Genomic DNA, 20,000 nt, shown 5'->3' on the forward strand with positions numbered 1-20,000 from the left:
TGGAGTATTCCACTGAGTGAATATATTAAAACCTATCCATTGTACAGTTCATGAGTATTTAGGTGGTTTCCGGTTTGGGGGCTATTATAAATGGCACTGCTGTGAATCTTCTTGTACATGTCTTTGAAGCATATATGTGTACATTTGTTAATTACAATACCTAGGAATGAGTCACTGTTCAGCGTTAGTAGGAACTGCCAAAGTCTTTCCAATGTGGCTTTAGTGTTGACTTTCAACTGACTTTGTTTTGAACTACTTTGACAACACACAGACCTTTCCTTCAACTTTCTAAGATTTTTGTATGGCAATAGAACCAGTCTCTGCAGCCACCTCCCCCATTTGTGGGGATGAAGCAAAAGTTAGCTAAAACTACTGTATTTTGTCATGTATAATGCACTCCCCTGTATAATGCACACCCATGTTTTTGTGTGCACTATACATGGGATTATTATACCCATGGTATGTAATCACTATACCTATACATAATATGCATCCTTATTTTTCACTAAAAATTTGGGCAACTGTGCATTATACATGGGAAAATATGGTACATCTTTATCCACTTGAAAAATAAACATAACTCTCTCTCTTTCTCCCTCCCTTCCTCTCTAAAAATAAATAAATAAAATCTTAAAAAAAAAAGAAAAATAAACATAACTTGCCCCTGAATTAAATTCCTTGAAGTATGAAGAGTTGGGCTCATGACCCTAGAGATTATCCACAGTCAAATCTTAAACTCAAGTTTATCTTCCTCGTACAACCTAGAACATTCAAGGCCTGCATTCTCACATCAACTGGTATATATTCACAAAAATCACATTCATTTGGTTTAAGCCTGAACAATATCAAATCAGGAAGGAAAATGGGCTGCCCCCAAAGCACTTTCTGAGCATTAAACATCATTCTTCTTCTACTACAGGCACAAATAAACCTACACTGACTATAATTTTAAAATATAATGACAGTGTATTAAATATTAAACCCCATTACTCTGCAAAAGGTGAAGATAGAATTACTCCAGGCATCACAGCATGGAGCAGATTCAGAACTCTAAACCCTGCTGGCACTGACAACAGACCATGAGGTTCAATGTCTGGAAATGGAAAATTGCCTTTGCTGAAAAATCCCTACCAGCATCCTCACCATCTACCAGATCGAGTTCCAACCCCTCAAGGCCCACTCTCAGGTTCTCCATATGCCCCTTAACCACCAGCCTGGCCACACACCCACCCTGCTCTTTACCAGTCTCTGTTCCAGACAGGCAGGACATGTGCTCTTACCTGCCTCTGCACCCCGGCCCCAGTGAATTCTGTTCCTCCTTCCAGGCCCATGCTTTCGGCCTTGCCTAAAGACCCACTTGGCTTCTACCTACCACATTGTACCTCACCATTGTCAGAATCTGGGAAGACGTTCATATCTCCAGGCTTCAGTTTGCTTGCTCTGTGCCTGAGAGACACAACCCCTTCTCCTCTGGGTCCCCATGGTTCACCACATCCCTCCGGCCCAGAGATGCAGTCCAGGTTATCCTCACCAGTTTGATCACACTCGCACCTCCTAGGATGTGAGCTTCTAAGGGCAGAGACCCTGTGTATTCCCTTTGCACTGCTGGCACCTAGGCCAGAGCCAGTCGTACGGCAGGCCCTCAGTGAATGTTTGTGCAAGGAAGGCATCCACAGAGCCTGTCTTCCACCTCTCATTGAGCCTCAGCATATTGCCTAGTGATACAACACTAGTCCCCTGAAATGATTTCTAATGTTCCCTGTGTATATCTCCTCCTGGTGTTCTGGCTTTGGGGTTAGACCGAACCTGGTTTGAAAGTTAGTTCTACCACTTAAAGGCGTGGGTAACCTTGGACACACTGCTTAACCTATTCACATCTCAATTTCTTCATCAGTAAAATGAGGCTAATAAACTTCTCAGGAACGTTGTAACTATAACAAGATACCATACGGAAAGCACCTAGCACCATGACCAGCACCTGGTACACAGTGCCTACAGCATAAACCCCAACGAGACTGTAAGCTTCTGGAGGGCTGAATTTATATGCAGTTGGAAAACCCCATGCCATATCCATGAAAGATGTTCCAGGAAACTTTGTCTAAGAAATACATTTAAACTCTTGAATAAGAATGCCTCCTCGCCTTTTTAATTCTCACCCAAGAATATGTTTTTAATGATTTTAGAGAAAGAGGAAGGGGGAGGAAGGGAGACAGAGAGAGACAGAGAGACAGAGAGACAGAGAGAGAGAGAGAGAGAGAGAGAGAGAGAGAGAGAGAGAGAAAGAGAGAGGGAAACATTGATTGGTTACCTCCTGTACATGTTCCAATGGGGGATCGAACTCGCAACCTTTTGGTGTATGTGAACACCCCTTTTTTTAATGAATGCATTAAAAACTGCTATTTCTGGTATTTTAATAAAGATATGTCCTTTCGAATTCCGGTGCCCCTCAATTTCCACACACCTTTAGGCCTTATATAAATTAGTAGTCTTGATTATGAAAAGACTGAGATAAGCAGCCTTCTTGTGTTCCCTGCCACTCAAGTAAATGAGTTTTCTACCCATTTGATTTGAATATCTATATTACCTTAGTTCTGTTGCAAATATGGAATGATAGTGGGTGAAAAAAAATACTGGTGTGCCCACGCCACTGTACTTCTTTGCAAAGAAAATTACTTCCATAGGCTACAGAAATAACTTATTTGGATCACTTCAATTAGTTCTCATACAAAATATTGCCACCACTTCATTAATCAGACGCTTGTGAGGGTTACTTTTCTAAGAAGTCTTTTTGGTAATCTGATTAGGAAACATGGTAGTGCACATTATCATCTGATTCAGTATGTCCATCAAGTAGACAATTTACAGTGGGTTCTTGATAGCAACGGGATTAAAAACACACACACGACAATTTCTTCATTTCAGAATCCCAGTCCTATTTTTTTTTTGTAAAGATGAAGTTATTTTTCAAAGTCTTTGGCAACACACGTTGCTGAATAAGCATCAGGAAATATTTCAGTGCGTTAAGAGGCATTTCACTCTTTCCCTCTCCCCACAGACAACCCCCCCACAACGAATGATGCAGTAATTAAAACCTAATTATTATCTTCATTTTAAACAAAACCTAAAGTGAATACCAATTAATAACAACATACTAATGAGCATCTGCTGTGATGAAATTGAATATGAATGTGCTGCAAATTTCGGGTAATTTATTTTTTTTTAGGGGAAGTGCCACTGGTCGCATTCTGCACATGGCAATTTCCATCTTAGGAGACTGGGCTGGCTTTAACACTGCAGATGTTGAAATATCCAAATATTGGCCATGAGGTCTTCAATGGGACTGGGGACAATTCTAGGACTCTACCTTGAATTTACTGCCTTCCCTTCCCGAAGGAAAGTATTCCTTCGTTTTCTTAAAATGTCATGTTTCTAGGTTAACCCCGTGCCAAAAAAATAAAATCCCAAAAGATTTCAGTTGTTCCCTGCCCTATTTATAAGCATGTATTAGCACCATGATGAAAAATTTAAATATAAATTTCAAGCCAGAAGAAACAATCATATAAAAATAAAGGTGTACACCTTGATTCCCACTGGAACTTTAAGATGGCCTAGAAACATTTATTTATGTTCAAGCAGGAGAACCCTAGAAATCTGGAAGTCCTGAGGTAGTCAACTGTATTCAGGTTCATTCATTTCATTAATATCACCATATCAAGAAGCAAAATGTGGAGACAGGATGAGGTTCTGCAGATTATAGTTTTAACAACCTCCACATCTATGGTATTAATGAGTGGAGCTACCTCAGTGTGTTTCATTGGTACACCTAGAAGTCTCCTCCAAATGTTTGATGCTGACTTCACTGATTAAAATATATGAGTGTATTCTTTGTAAAAAATTTCAAAATAGGCACATTTGCATGTATACATACCAAATTTTAAGACATTTAAGACTAATATTGACTGGTATACTCACTGAGAAATGAAAAATAAATGTTAAGAAGTTAAAATAGACAACTCTATTGATAAAAAATATCACTTATCTGTTTTATAGATGGAGGTTCTGCATGAAATTTTATTTGGGAAAAAAGGGTTTCCTGAATTAGGTCATTTCTTGGGTTTCTTTCCAGATTTAAACTAAACTGAAAACTACAACTTGACTTTGTTTTCTTTTTCTTAAAAAAAAATTTTATTTATTTTTAGAGAGAGGGGAAGGGAAGGAGAGAGGAATAGAAACATCATGTGTGGTTGCCTCTCACGTGGCCCCCACTAGGGACCTGGCCTGCAACCCAGGCATGTGCCTTGGCTGGGAATCGAACCGGGGACCCTTTGGTTCACAGCCTGCGCTCAATCCACTGAGCTACACCAGCCAGGGCATTGACTTTGTTTTCTTATTTACAAAAGGAGTCACTGCTCCTTCTTCCCTGGCAATTCGCCGAAATACAGCAATCTTGTTAAATAAAAATTGCCACTTCCCACCCTCTTCTTCCCAAAAAAATAGGCAAAGCTAACATCTAGAATGTTGGGTCAATTTTCTAATATCTTAATAACTGTTCTCTAATATCAACAGTAATGATGAACAATATCAACAGTTACTAAAATAAATGTACATAGCTACTGTAAATTAACTGATGTAACATTTAGGATGAAAACCACTCTCTATAACTTTTTCATGGCATGTTTAACTTTCCTTTTTTAAAGTTTTTTAAAGATCTTATTTATTCATTTTTAGAGAGAGGAGAAAGGAGGAGAAAGAGAGGAAGAGAAATACGGATTGGTTGCCTCTCACAGTCCCCTAGTTGGGGACCCAGCCTGCAACCCATGCATGTACCCTGACCTGGAATCAAACCAGTGATCTCCTGGTTCACAGGCTGGAACTCAACCCACTGAGCCATACCAGCCAGGGTACCTTCCATTTTCTAACAGAATTATTTGTGTGTCTTGGTGATATTAAACGGAGAGGCCTTTGATAATCATACTCACTTTTTATTCATGTCCCTTGCACGTGTATAATATGTTAAGTTTTCCAAAGCACTCAATCTTCACAACAGCTCTGTGAGGTAGGGGAAAACTAGAATTGCTTTCCTTATTTTACAGAGCTCATCGAGGTGAAGTCCATGATCCCTGATCTGGTCAGTGAATGGGGCAGTTGTGGTTGGTTGGAAAAGCTTTTAGAAAAACTGGTGGAGTCAAAATTAGAATGACAGTTCATAGAGAATCAAGAAGGCTACAGATTTTCATTGCCAGCTGACATCTCACATCTTGGCATAAAATGTTGGTGTAGGATTAATTGAGGTAGAAATTTTAAAATCCATATATTCATGCTATTTAAAAATGACAGGGACTTCTTAAATGCTATATATGTGTTAAATCACACTATGCTAAAGGAGAGGCATAATGAAGTTTAGCATGAGGTATTAATATCCATTTGACACTTTCTAGTTTTCAGATCAATCTCCCTTGCATTATGCTTTCTCCCATTTGATCTTCAACAAATGAACTAGCTATTCTGATTATCCTCATTTTACAGATAAGAAAGCTGAGACTCAAAGAGGTTACAGAACTGGCCCTAGGTCACACAGCCAGTAAGTGGCAGAGCCAAGACCTGATCCCAGGTTTCAGTGTCCAAGCCCCTTGATCTTTTTAATATGCCACTTTCCGTTCCTGCACTTTCAACTATGCCATTCTGCGTGTTAAGTGGCTCTTTTGTGGCTAGTTTTCAACCTGAAATACTTGCTTAGTGTACCAGAGAAGCACTCCATTCATGGGCACCCCGTACCTCCTTTATGCAGTCAGGCTTCCTGAAGTCAAAGTGGCTGGAACACAGGGCGAAAAAGGGCACTGGGCTTGGGGCTAGACACTGAGGCTGCAAGGAGAAATTGACTAGGCCAAATAAAATGCTCCCTAATGTGTATCGTTCTTGCATCAGGGAAGCAATGTCTACCTGTGTCGATTTAACTTTATAATTTGTGTTCACTTTCATTCTAGGAAGCACCTTTTAGAAATTGTGCCTTTGACCGGAAAGATGTCAAAATTTGAGTTCTTAGAGGTAAAGTTTATGATCTACACAGACCTCTGTGTATGTACTCAAGAAAATTTTCATCTGGACTTAGAAATTCCCACTGGAACATAAGGCAGCTTTCCTTTTATGGTTTACAACTGAAAAAAAAAAACAAAAAAAAAAAACGGAGGGACAAAGAGGCCAAGCAACCTTTCTTCTCATTTGCAAATGGGGAAAAGATCCCATCTCAAGGCACTCTTAAGAGGATTGAAAGTGTGAGACACTCAGTACTTGTTGTGCAGCAAGTGCTAAGTAATTGTTAGTATTGTAGCTGTTTCTTAGCTGTGAGCACTTGCCTTTGGGAAGTTTCCTGAGATAAAGCAAACAGGCACTTGCAAGAACTTTATTGTTTTTTGTTTTGTTTTGTTTTTAATTTTTGGTGAACTTCACTCAAGAGCCAAAGCTGAACAATATGCTTTTTTAGTTCTAAAGAAAAGTCAGCCTTGGCTGGTGTGGCTAAGTGGGTTGAGCTCCAGCCTGCAAACTGAAAGGTTGCCAGTTTGATTCCTGGTCAGGGTGCATGCCTGGGTTGCAGGCCAGGTCCCGGGTTGGAGGTGTGTGACAGGCAACTGACTGATGTTTCTCTCCCTCTCTCCCCCTTTCTCTAAAAATGAATAAAATCTTCAAAAAAAATTTAAAGAAAAGTCATTGATGATATAAGCAACTGATAAACACACACACCCCCAAGATGGGGAGGGGGTAAGACTTCAGTACCAGTTATTGTCAAGAAATAAAGATGATTTAATTTATACCCTTCCAATAGGGAAATAGTACAAAATATTGCCTCACTTGTAGTTTCCTTGTGGCTGCTATGTCAGTTTTGTTTAAGGTACTGTAATCTCCTTGAGCATAGGGATTATATCATAACCATCTCAGGTCTCCCAAGACTCTGGCATAAGGAGGAAGAGGAAGCCAGCAGCATAAGCTCTTTGGAAGTAGGTGCTAAGTAAAGCCAAGGTATTTTAAATAATTAAATGTGAAAATATGGAAGGTAAGTATAGTTGTGGTTAAGGGTACAAATTCTGGAACCAGATAGGGTTAAAATCCTGGCTCTACACTTGAGCAGGTATGTGATCTTGGACAAGGCATCTAACCACTCTGGTTCCTCATGTATAAAACTGGGACGACAATAGTACCTCATAGAATTATGGCGCAGATTAAAAGTTTAAATAGTGAAAATACAACAGTGCTGGAAATAGTAGGTAGTATACATTTACTTTAAATCTTTTTTTCTGTTGTTAAATTTGGCTACAACAAATACTTAATGTATCTCGACAGTCTTTGTTTTCTTCTACAGCCTTTATATGTCAGTCTATAATGAGGTTATACACTTTATAAGCTGTAAGAAGACAAATTATAGCTCTGAACATAGCTTATTTCTTATTGATTTTAGAGAGAGAGAGAGGAAGGGAGGGAGGGAGACACATCAATTAGTTGTTCCACTTATTATTTTTTTACTTCACTCAAGGATACGTTTATTGATTTTAGAGAGAGAGAAGGTGGGAGGAGAGAAACATAGATGTGAGAGAGAAACACGGATCAGCTGCCTTCCATATACACCCTGACCGGGGATCAAACCTACAACCTAGGTATGTGCCCTGACTGGATATCAAACCCATGACCTTTTAGTATATGAGACCACACTCCAACCAACTGAGCCATCTGGCCAGTGCTGTTGTTCCACTTATTTATGCAGTGCATTCACTGGTTGATTGTTGTATGTGCCCTGACTGGGCATCCAATATGCAAACTTAATGTATTGGGATGATGCACTAACCAACTGAGCTACCTGGCCAGGGCTAGTTTTAAAGTGACTGATAGCTTCATAGAGTATCATAGCCTCACATACATAACAATAAACTTTAAAAATGATGCTGAGCAGTATTCCAGAAATGGTGTCTGGGAGGTTTTTTTGGGTTGGTTTGTTTTTTGCTGGGAGAGGCCTTTACTGGCTGTTCTTAATTTTTCTTTTTGGTATAAGGTCTGACACTCACGATAAAGGGTAAATGTTGAAAACACTGGTTAACTGTGTAGCTTCTGGAGTCGGACAGACTCTGCTTCAAATCCTCACCCTGATATGTGTTATAGGCAGAGTCCTTGGATGAGTCACTTAACCTCTCCAAGCCTCAGTTTCCCCACCTGCAAAACACTCATAGGAGTGTTGTGAGGATTACATAACACATATAAAGCATTTGGCACTAAGGCACCGTGTGGCCCGTGGCCCACACTCCATTCACCTTACCTATTATTTAAGTGTAATGCTCTGTAATAATGCCCTTGCCTTGATTTAAAGACACTTATCATTGCATTTTAATGTTTCTGAAACAAAGATTTCTCTTATAACTGCTATCCTTGCTAACAATGTTCTTTTCCCCTGAAAAGCTGTTGCTAAATCAGCGGTCTGTTTTATAAATTGATGGCATGATAGAAGACAGAAATACAATAGGCATAAGGAGATTTATCTTTTACGCCCTTTCCTTGTCCTCTTACTTCATTTAGTTAAGATTCAGTTCTTGTTACTATTCAATTCTACTGGTCAGACTACATGTGACAATTATCCTATCCCAGCCAGCTCAGTCAATGAAATAAATCCATGTCTTACTCCCAATACGGCCGCTAGGCTCTAAGGCCATAGATTTCCTGTCCTAACCAGGCACCATCATAATAAGACACGAGAAAAAGGAATTCTCTCACTGAGAAATCATTTAGCGGAGTCCAATGGTTTAGAATTTCTATAGGAAACTTCAGGCAGCTCTTAAGAGCATTTAGTGCCTGAAAGCCATTATACACTGAAAGACTCATGGTAGATTTCCCATGTTGTTTTATCTAAGAAGCCATTCAATAACAAGTCATTGTAGGAATATTTTTCAAGTGTCAGCAAGTTAATTTTGATAGAAAATGAAAAAAAAAAACATAACAAAGAAAGTGTATTAATGTACATGCACGTGTAATTTCACAAATTCTTTGTCTAAATTCTTCCCATTTGCCAAAATGATATTGGCACTGCAGAAACAGAGCCAACAAAAACTGCTCTTTGCCCTTTCTAGAATGCATTAGAAATTACAGCATTAGACACGTTTTAAATTAGAAACTAGGCTTGCTTGTATTCAAGACCTGCTCTTTCCTACTGAAAGCTCACCTAGGCCACTTTCTACATTCAATAGGAAACCAAACTATTCTATAGTGAAGTGTAAAAACAAACAAAATGCAAACCGACAAACTTTCCTTCAAATAAAAGCCATGAATGTGTTCTCTGTCAACTCCTTTCACCAAACAGGAAACAGTGACTTCCAGTAATTTTTTTCAAAAAAGCTTTGAGACTTAAGAAATTATCTTTGAAAAAAATCAGAACAGAAGCAAATAACGTTGGCCAGGCCATATACCTCTAGGTCTCAAAGCATAAGGAGCCCTTTGATAATCCCACTAATATTCTCTACCCGCCCCTCCTTTAAAGTTTAGTTGAGCTATAATATTAGTTTCAGGCACACGACACACTTACATACCTTACAATGTGATCGCCATGATAAGTCTAGTAACTTTTTGTCTTGGTACAAAGTAATTACAATACTATTGACTATATTCCCCATTCTTTACATTACATCTCCGGGACTTATTTTATAACTGGCAGTTTGTGCTTCTTCCTCCCTTCACCTTTTTCACCCATCTCCCCAACCCCCTCCTCTCTGGCAACCATCACTCTGTTCTTTGTGTCTATGAGTCTGTTTTGTTTTGTTAGTTCATGTGTTCTGTTCTTTTAGATTCAACATGTAAGTGACATTATGTGGTATTGGTGGTATCTTTCTCTTTCTGACTTATTTCACTGAGCATAATATCCTCTAAGTTCCATATCCATGCAGACACAAATGGCAATATTTCATTGTTCCTTATGGCTGAGTAATATTCCACTGTTTATATATACCACACCTTCCTTATCCACTCATCTATTGATGGACACTTAGGTTGCTTCCATGTCTTGGCTATTGTAAATAATGCTGCAATGAACACAAGGGTGCATATATCTTTTCAAATTAGTGTTTTCATTTTCTCCAGCTAAATGCCCAGAAGGGGGATTGCTGGGTCATATGACAGTTCCCTTTTTAATTTTTTGTCTCTCTCCCTTTTTAAAAATTGTCTTCAGCTCCTGGGATAGGCTTCTCTCCAGCCTCAACAGATTCAGATTCTATTCCACCATTTGTTTTTCTGTCTTACCTTTCCTGCTCTACTGTACTCTATCTGGGGTTTGAACAGTAAGTTCAAGGATCAACAATAACCATTCCTTAGCTGCCAAGTCTACACTACACCCGCATCTTATTTGATTCCTTGGCAGGTTGCGCTGACATGAAAGAGTATCTTGTTTCTTTGGCATTCCTCCTGGCTCTAATTATTCTGTAATCTTCAATGACTACAACAGAAGTGCCTCAGTTTAAGCTCCATCAGGGCTGTTTCTATCAAATAGTTTGTCACCGCCCCCGCCCCCATCTCACTGAGTCACTGCCACGTAGGGTACACACACTGTGGTGTGCTCAGTTATTGAGATGCGAATGATCCACACCCTTGTTCTTCCTCCTTCCTGCCTTCCACCACACTTCTCAGCATTCCCACCAGCGCAGTGCTAGAAAGTCATATACCTTGCTGAAGTAGGGTACTGGCACATAGTAGGTATTCAGTGGACACCGTTCCAATAATGAGTAAATAAAATATGAAATCAGTCAAATGTGTCTGCAACACTCTAAAAGTTTACAGTCGTGGAAAGCAGAGGTAATCGGTTAAAAATTCAAGTTCCTGTTATTTGTGAATGTCATCTGTCCAGGTGAGTGGTTTTCAAACATTTTCTTAATCATGAAACCTATTTTCAGAGATGAACTTTCCTAGAGCAACCTCATAAATCAAACAGATAAAAGTGGAAATATTCAAGGGATGTCTTTGGCTAAGGTCTGAGGTCATTCATAAAATGGAGCTTTGAACTTTTTTTAATGCCAGCACAACCCCATGTGGTCTATCCAGAAAGTAGGACCTAGAGCCTTATGCTGTCCAGATAGGCCAGTTAGTACTGTGAGGAAATGAACTGGGGAAACTAGTAGGTGCATCAGCTGAACTGGTAAGTATATCATCAGGTGAAGATGAGGCTGTGAATTTGCTGAGCCTAATATGAAATGATGTACACTCGCCGCCAATATCAAATGAAAGAAAAGGAAAGAGAACATCTTTACTGTTCCCCTTTACAGCTAGCATAGGTGGGCAGACGCTGTTGGAGGCAGCTTGAGCCTTCAGTCATCCACGGGCCTGTAGGAGGTCCCACCCACCAATATGACTCCACCATAATCTATTTCACCTTGCTCAGACACACTGTTTAACAGTTGTGAATGTAAAATAACCCTAACCAGTAATTTTAAGCCAGGAGAACAAAAGGAACATGATTGAAACTAATTTTCATTTTCAATTATTATTACAGAAATTTAGAAACTTGCTTTTTTCATGTGTGTGGTCTGTTTGTTTTTAAATGATCACCTTTAACTGACAGGAAGAGATTGAAAAGGGTTCCAGGATGCTGACTACGGTGAGATAGAAAAAAAACAAACTAGGACTGAGATCCCTGTCTCTCAAAGATGTCATGATTTCCATAATAAACAAGACAGAAGAATGATAAACTATAAGAAAATAGGTATTGCCCTGGCTGGTGTGGCTCAGTGAATTGAGCACGGGCCTGGGAACTAAAGGGTTGCCAGTTCGATTCGCAGTCAGGGCACATGCCTGGGTTGTGGACCAGGTCCCCAGTGGGGGCGGTGCATGAGAGGCAACTATACATTGATGTTTCTCTCCCTCCCTATTTCCCACTGTTCCTCTCTCTAAAAATAAATAAATAAAATCTTTTTTTTTAAGGAAAATAGGTATCTACATATATTACACAAATGAATGCAGAGCTCCCTGAACTCTACCATTGTCAAAAAAACAACCCACATTGTTCCAAAATCTAGATTTTCCTATTCAAAATGCTGTCATGTTTTCAGGCTTTACATTCTTTTAAATGGTTAGAACTTGCATGAGTGGCCTGACACTGAAGCCCAAATATATTCTATTTCTTAAGCTAGGCTTCAGAAAGACATGCCTTTGTTTTTACTTTAGCACTGAGAACATACATGTTTTGTACCTTAAGAGATTTTTCTCATAGTTGGATACTCTTCCCTTGGTGCAGATTCCTTAGCTGGTGTAGGAAACTTAGCAGGGGCCCCAGGGGCACATCAGTCTCACGGTTGCCTTCAAAGGGCCGAAATAATTTTAGGACTGTATAAATGTAACTGCTCCTTAATTGTTAAGGAGGTGAAATTACATTTGGCCCTTTTAAAGGCAACCACAAGGCTGATGTGGCCCCCAGTGAAAATGAGTTTGACACCCCTGCTTTAAGCAATTATAAATTCTTATCAACTGGCCGCATAAACTCAATTCGCTTTAATTTGAATTTTAAAAATGATCACAGTAAAACTGACTAAGAAGAGGGGATACAGTTCTATGACTTTTAACATATGTAACACCCATGAGAATTGGGATATAGGAGAGTTCCATCACCTCCAAAACTCCCTTGTGCTGCCCCTTTGTATTCACACTGTTCTTTATTCACAACCACTGCTTTAGGTCTAAGTTCATTTTTTTCTACATATGGATGTCCAGTTTTTCCAACATCACTTGTTAAAAGGGCTATTCATTCTCCATTAAATTGCTTATGCATCTTTGTCAAAAATCAAATGGCCACACTTGCGTGAGTGCATTCTTTCTATTTCTTCCACTGGTCTAGATGTCTATCTTTTTGCCACTTCCACATTGTCTCGACTGTTGGAGCTTTATTGTAAGTCTTAAATTCGAGTATTGATTCCCCCAACTTTACTCTGTTTAATTATGAATTCCACTTCTTTAACATGTTATGGGACTACTGAGGTTATCTATTTCATCTTGGATGAATTTTCATAGATTGTGATTTTTGAGGAACTGGGCCACTAACTCTAAGTTGTCAAATATGTGTAGTTTCCCTTTATTATCCTTTAAAGTCTTTGGAGGTGTAGCATTCTAGATACCGCTAATTTGGCTCTTTTCTTTTTTTTTTTTACCTTTGTCAGAAATGATAAGCTTCTAGCAAGGCTGGCAAAGGTAAAAAGAGAAATGACACAATATGCTTTGTATGATTTCAATTCTTTTAAATTCATTAAGGTTCCTTTTATGATTCAGAATATAGTTAAATGTTCCATGCGCACTTGACAAGAACATGGATTGTGCTATTGTTGGGTGGAGTGTTCTATAAATATCAATTAGATCCAGTTGGTTGTCAATTCTTCTATATCCTTGCTGATTTTCTGTCCAATATTTCTATCAATTACCGACAGAGGAGTGTTAAAGTTGCCAAATATAATTATGGATTGTCTATTTTTCCTTTCAGTTCTGCCAGTTTTTGCTTCAGGTATTTTGTGGCACTGTTGTGAGGTGGATATACACTTTGGGTTGTTATCTCTTCTTAGTGAATTAGCTCTTTTATCATTATGTAAAGTCCCTCTTTATCCCTAGTAATTTTCTTTGCTCTGAAGTCTAATTTTCTGCTATTAATATAGTCACTCTAACTTTCTTTTGATTAGTGTTTGCATGGTATACCTTTTGCCACTTTCTACTTTTTACCGACCTATATCATTATACTCGAAGTGAGTTCCTTAAAGACATTTTATAACTACATCATTTAAAAAACCTATTCTGATCATTTATTTTAATTGATATACAATATGCATCACTTAATGATGGGGATGCATTCTGAGAAATGCATCATTAGGCGATTTCATCACTGTGTGAACACCATAGTGTGCACTTACACAAACCAAGATGGTACAGTCCACAATACACCCAGGGTACAAGGCACATAGCCTGTTGCTCATAGGACATAATGCTGTACAGCACATTACTGTACTGAATACTGTAGGCTGTTATAACACCACGGTAACTATTTGTGTACCTAAACGTAGAAACTGTAGGGTAAAAATATGGCATAAAAGATAAAAAATGGTACACCTGTATAGGGCATCACCATGAATGGAGTGTGCAGGACTGGAGGTTGCTCTGGGTGAGTCAGTGACGTGAGTGATGTGTGAATGTGAAGGCCTGGGACATTGCTGAACACTACTGGAGACTTTATAGCCACAAGCTCTCCCCCTGCTTCCCTCCAGCAGCATCACAAATGGAACACCAAGGCTGTCAGTGCTGTTCCATGAACAGGGATGTGGGCTGGACTGACCGGAAATACAGAGGAGAAACTGGCCACGTCATCTATCACCCTAACAGTAACTGCCAGGGAGGGGGCAGTGAAAGGTGGCCTGAGGATCAGCAGGAATAAGAAATCAGGATGAAGAGGTACAGAAACACAGGGATCGCTGTGGCAAGGCGGTTCTGGCTACTGCACATCGGAGCAGTGGTCAGATGAAGGCACTCTGTGGTATTCATAAAGAAGGAGGGTGTTTCCCATGAACAGGGTGTAGAACAGAGGACCCAATATCTAGACCTTGGAAATCTGTCTTTGGTTCCATTGACCCTATCTGCCACAAAGGGTGCTGTCTGCATTGAATTGAAGGAAGAAAAAAAAATTATCTATGCTTTGCATCGTTGCAACCTGGAAATATTTCCAAAGCAGACAGGGACAGGTGGCTCCATATCACCACAGGAAGCTTTTACTAAAGTGGCAGTGGCACTTAATAACTGTTAGGGCAGCTCCTGTGGACTTGTGTCCTTGTACAAGATCTTGGGTCCTCAACCGAGAATTTACAAGTAAATTGCAAACAAGTAATTTCTGATTACTTGTTTATAGTCTTCCAGACAGAAAGCTGGGTCTTTACTTACTTTTTTTTTTCTGAGAAAGAGAGAAAGAGAGAGAAAGAGTTTTGCCTGTTTTTCCCCCCTTCCTTGGAGTTCTGGCTCCTGCTGGCTCCTACTGCAGCTTCTTTTGCCACCGTAAGATCACTTGGGGGCTGAAGCATGAGAATAAAAAAAAAGACAAGACCTGGGGGATTTCCACACTCTCTTTGGGTTTTAGGAGTTCCTTTTGTTCTTTTTACTTCAAACACTGACCAGCTACTGGCCAACGCACTGAGTATGTTATGAGCTACACTCACTCATACCTGGTGTTTGTTTCAACTTCCCTTCCAATTTCAGATAACCTTCCTTCCACCACGTCACCACAACTCACAAGCTGCAACCCTTCTGAGGTTCACGTCTGCAAGTAAACCTCAGGTGTTGTTCAAGGTAAAGTGCCTTATTTATTGCAGCATTAATATATCTGTTAGCTATTTGAGGTGTGTAAGATTATGCCACTGTTTTCATTAAGTTCCTATATTCTTGTTTATGTGGCACCGATGAAATTTTTGTGTTCTGTGCCCCTAAACCATTTGGTTGTTATTATGTGATTTTATACAGCTTGGTGGTTCTTAGAAAAACATGTACTACATTATAGGAAACTGAATGTAATGTAGCAGAGGAGAGAGAAGACTGGTGGAAGGACAAGGTTATAAGGACAAAAACAAGGAATAAGATATGGAACACACTCCCAATACTTTAATGTCAAGGTTTGTCCAAGAACATTTTCTTTGATCTATAACCATACAAAAAGAGCACAGCCCCGTCAGGATGGGTGGGGTAGGACAATTGGGAAGCTAATTACAATTATAGCATTTGGACTACAAATATGGCCGCCATTTGGACTACAAGTAATATGGCAACTGAACTCTGACCCGGAAGAGGTGGCTGACGTCAGACCAGGAAGCACCAATGATACGTTGCTTCTTTGTACACCAAGAACCAATCCTTGGCTCCCGCGCAAAGTCAAGCCATATAAAACTCCACCCTTTCCCTTCTCCCGCGCGCGGTCTTTTCTTAGCCCTTTCTCTGGGCGGAGAAAACGTCGCCTGGGAGCACCAACTTCCAAAATTAAGCTCATCTGCCTGTTTCCATGGCTAATTGTCTGTTTATTTCCTTGGCAGGGTCTAAGAAAACCTTACATTTGGTGCCGAAACCCGGGAGGAGTCATTGTCTGCTAAAGACTGCTCCTCTCCCAGCTCCCAGAGGAGGCCTTATGGCTACCCCACCAGTCTGAGCACCGAATCAGGGTAAGTGCCGTGGTCCCTCAACTCCCTGGTCTTTGGAGTCTGTTCCAGGTCCCCGTCCATGGGAAAGGCTGCTTTCCTAACCGAAAATTGTAGCGCTACATCGGGGGTAGCCCTTCCGGGACATACAGTTCTCCCTCTGGGATTCAAGAATGAGTGAAGACATTCCTTGGTCTTGGACTCCCTTTCTGTCTGATTTGGTCTGTGACTTGAGTTGCAGGACACCAATTCTCAGTCACTGATCTTCCGTCCCTGGGACCAGGAATGGGAGGGCAGGGATTCAAACCAGACCCTAAGTTGCCTCTAGGGTGTCTGGCCTCAAACAAAAATGACTGATTTTTCTGTCCAATACGGCCTGGCTGTTATATGAGTTCAGTAATTGCGAAACCTGGCCCCCTGAAGGCACTTCCGATTTCATTACCCTTACTGACCTAAATAATTTTTGCAGACGGACTGGGAAAATAGTCTAAGGTCCCCACATTCAGAGCTTCAGAACTTTGTGCTCCCGCCTGGACTTGTGCACCCACCTGGACTTGTGCACCCATTGTTCCACGGCACAAGTCCTCTTGCCCCAGAAAAATGCTGAATCTGCACTCTCTCCAAAATTAACTGCTCTGGAGCCTCCACCCCCCCCCGCACTCTCCTGAAGATCTTGCTTCCCCCCTTCTTTCCCCTCCTTATCAGCTCCTGCCAGTGGCTACTCCAGCCCCAGTCCTCCTCTCCCAACCGGTTCTCCTCTCCCAACCGGATTTTCCCCCTCCCTCTGAGGACCTTTCTCCCTCCTTCTTTCCCAGCTCCCGCCAGCCAGCGGCCTTTTACTGGCAGAGGCCTATGCCAGTAAAAATGCCGAGGCTGTGCCAGAACACTTAACCCTTTGTCTCCAGCCGTTTGAAACACAGTGAGTATAATCTCACCTTTGGAGTTAAGGAAATGCTGTGCTGTGGGGGTGGGGAATTTCAAAGTGCTAAGCCTATGTTCGGAAGTAAAAACAATGAGATCTGAAATGAGTGCTCCGGTCCTGCCTGGGCTCCGAAGAAAAGAGGCAGCCCCCCTTCCCCCCCCGGCCCAAATCTTTGAGTGTCCCTACGTAAGTGGGGGCCTTGCTGGGGTGTCTGAGGTCAATCCCTGAAACATGCAGGGGCCTCATAGGGAATTCCAATCACGGTAATTAAACTCTGGCGGGTCCGTGAAAGTGCACTTAAGAGCTGGTCACCCAGCACTCCGAGCCCCCCTGGCTGTATTAGACAGTTAGGGGAGAAACCGAAACATGTAAAAAAGGGATAACCAAAGGAATAACGACTTTTGGAAGCCCTACACACAGGCAACACAATCTAACCTACTACTTAAATTCCTTAGCCTTTTCTGTCTCCGAACCTGACCAGGAAAAAATTCGTAAAGCCTCCCGGGTTACCTTTAACCAGATGCTGCTTCAGGCCCAAAACTACTCCCCCCCCCCATCCCTGACAGCCGACCTCTCGCCCTTCCCCTCTAAGTCCCCCTGACAGCCGGAAAAAGCCAGATTAGACCACATCGTCCCTTACCCCTTATCCTATCAGAAAGATGTCAGGATGGGCAGGGTAGGACAATTGGGAACCTAATTACAATTATAGCATTTGGACTATAAGTAACATGACGACTGAACTCTGACCCGCAAGAGGTGGCTGGCGTCAGACCAGGAACCACCAATGATGTGTTGCTTCTTTGTACACCAAGAACCAATCCTTGGCTCCTGCGCGAAGTCAAGCGATATAAAACTCCCACCCTTTCCCTTCTCCCGAGCAGACTTTCCTCAGCCCTTTCTCTGCACGGGCAGAGGAAATCTTGCCCGGGAGCACAAACTTCCAAAATAAAGCTCATCTGCCTGTTTCCATGGCTAATTGGCTGCTTATTTCCTCGGCGGGGTCTAAGAAAACCTTACAAGCCCAACATCACTCAACTGGGGTCTGGCAGCTAATGCAATCGTAGATTAGCTCGCTCTAAAGATGTGACTTCAACTTAATAGTTCAAAGAAGAAGCGACACAGATTCCTAAGATTGGTCTCCCTAACATCGGAGCATCACCTCAAGAGGGAAAGAGTAGAAGGCACCAAACCCTCTAGCTAGCTGCTAAGTGGAAGCGCTGAGGAGAAACCCACAAGGATGTCTTGTTTCACCATCTCCTATTTCCATCCTACTGACCTTTCTAGTCCTAGTTCCCATCTCACCTTTGCTATGCAATAGCCTCTCATCTTTTCCTTCTCTAACCACTTATATACATGTTTATACTAAAAATTAGTAAGGCATACCTCATTTTATCATGCTTCACAGATGTCGCTTTTTTTTTTTTCCCTAAACAAATTGAGGGCAAGACCCTCCACAGGCAAAGAGATTACCACTTGCTGTATTGTGATACTCACTTTATATGGTGGTAGTCTGGAACCAGACCTACAGTATCTCTGAGGTCTGTCTGTACAGCAGTCCTTTATTTCCTGTCTCCCCTTCAACACACCTGCACATGGATGTGCACGTGTGCGCACACATTGGAGACAGTGGCTCATTTCCGGTGTAATTCTCATGACCTTCAGGGATCTCTCCATGAATGTAGGAGCACGTGTGTGGGGGCGGGTGTCTCTGGTCCAGAAATCTGCCTTGTCGGCTAGCCTGGGAGCTTTCAGTCGAGCACGAGTCATTGTGCCCCAAAAGCCTATTAAGAACAAGGACAGCGCTGTGCCATGTGGGGTCCAAAGGACCTTTTGTGGCTTTTGTATGGCAAGCAGTCGACCATTGAGTCTATGCTCAGGAAGAACCAGTGATTTCGGTAAGGAGTCTATTCATTTATTTACCCTGAAAATTACTTATTTCTTTTTTTTTTTTAAATATTTTATTTATTTATTTTTAGAGAGGGAAGGGAGGCAGACAGAGAGAGAGAGAGACATCAATGTACGCTTGCTGGGGGTCATGGCCTGCAACCCAGGCATGTGCCCTGACTGGGAATCGAACCTGTGACGCTTTGGTTCGCAGCCCATGCTCAATCCACTGAGCTACGCCAGCCAGGGCCGAAAATTATTTCTAGGTGAGTAATTAAATGCATGAGAATTCAATTCAGAATGAAAAGACTACAGGAAGGAATCTCTCTGCCATTCATTCTATATAATAACATGGGAGGTGGTGGAAAAGATCTGAGTAACAAATGGTATCAGTTTTGACTTTGAAATGCATCCACAACCCAGGCACTTCTCACAAATTCCCCCGCTATCCTCTCGGTCCAGCTGCCGTCATCTTTGGCTTGGATTACAGCAGTCAAAGCAGCCCACTAAAATTCAAATCCCGGCACTCCCCTGCTCCAAAATCCCCTGTAGTTCCCCATCTGCCCTGGAAAGGAAGTCAAAGTCCTTTCAGTGGTCTGTGTGCCCAACCTGGTCTGTCTCCTCCCCTCCCCGCCCCCACATCTTTCACTTTACCTCTCACCTACTCTCCTGACTGTCCACTCATCCTTTGCCAGGCCAGCCTCCTTGCTATTCCTTAAATATGCCAAGCACCCTCCTATCACAGTCCCTTCATACATGTTATTCCTTGTGCATGACATGCTTTTTTTTTTTTCACATATCTACAAAACTCACTGCCTCACATCCTTCTGGCCTTTCCTCAATATTAAGCACTTCCCTACCCACCCTCTACAAATGAGCAACCCTCACTCACATCAGTCCCTTCCCTCCTTACACAGCTGAATTTTTCTCCATAGTACTTGTCACCACCTGCCGTGTCATATAACTACTGTTTATTATCTGTCTTCCCATATTGGAATGTAAGTTCCATAAGGGCAGGAACTTAGCTTGGTGTC

General features: G+C 41.4%; 1 protein-coding gene across 3 annotated transcripts in view; it reads right to left on the reverse strand.

Moving 5' to 3' along the window:
- Positions 1 to 20,000, reverse strand: part of POLA1 (DNA polymerase alpha 1, catalytic subunit) — a 295,619-nt gene that overhangs the window by 71,791 nt on the left and 203,828 nt on the right. The window lies entirely within an intron of this gene.

This window comes from Phyllostomus hastatus, unplaced genomic scaffold, assembly GCF_019186645.2.
Source record: "Phyllostomus hastatus isolate PE091 unplaced genomic scaffold, TTU_PhHast_1.1 phas_scaffold_12, whole genome shotgun sequence".
NCBI classification, from domain to species: domain Eukaryota; kingdom Metazoa; phylum Chordata; class Mammalia; order Chiroptera; family Phyllostomidae; genus Phyllostomus; species Phyllostomus hastatus.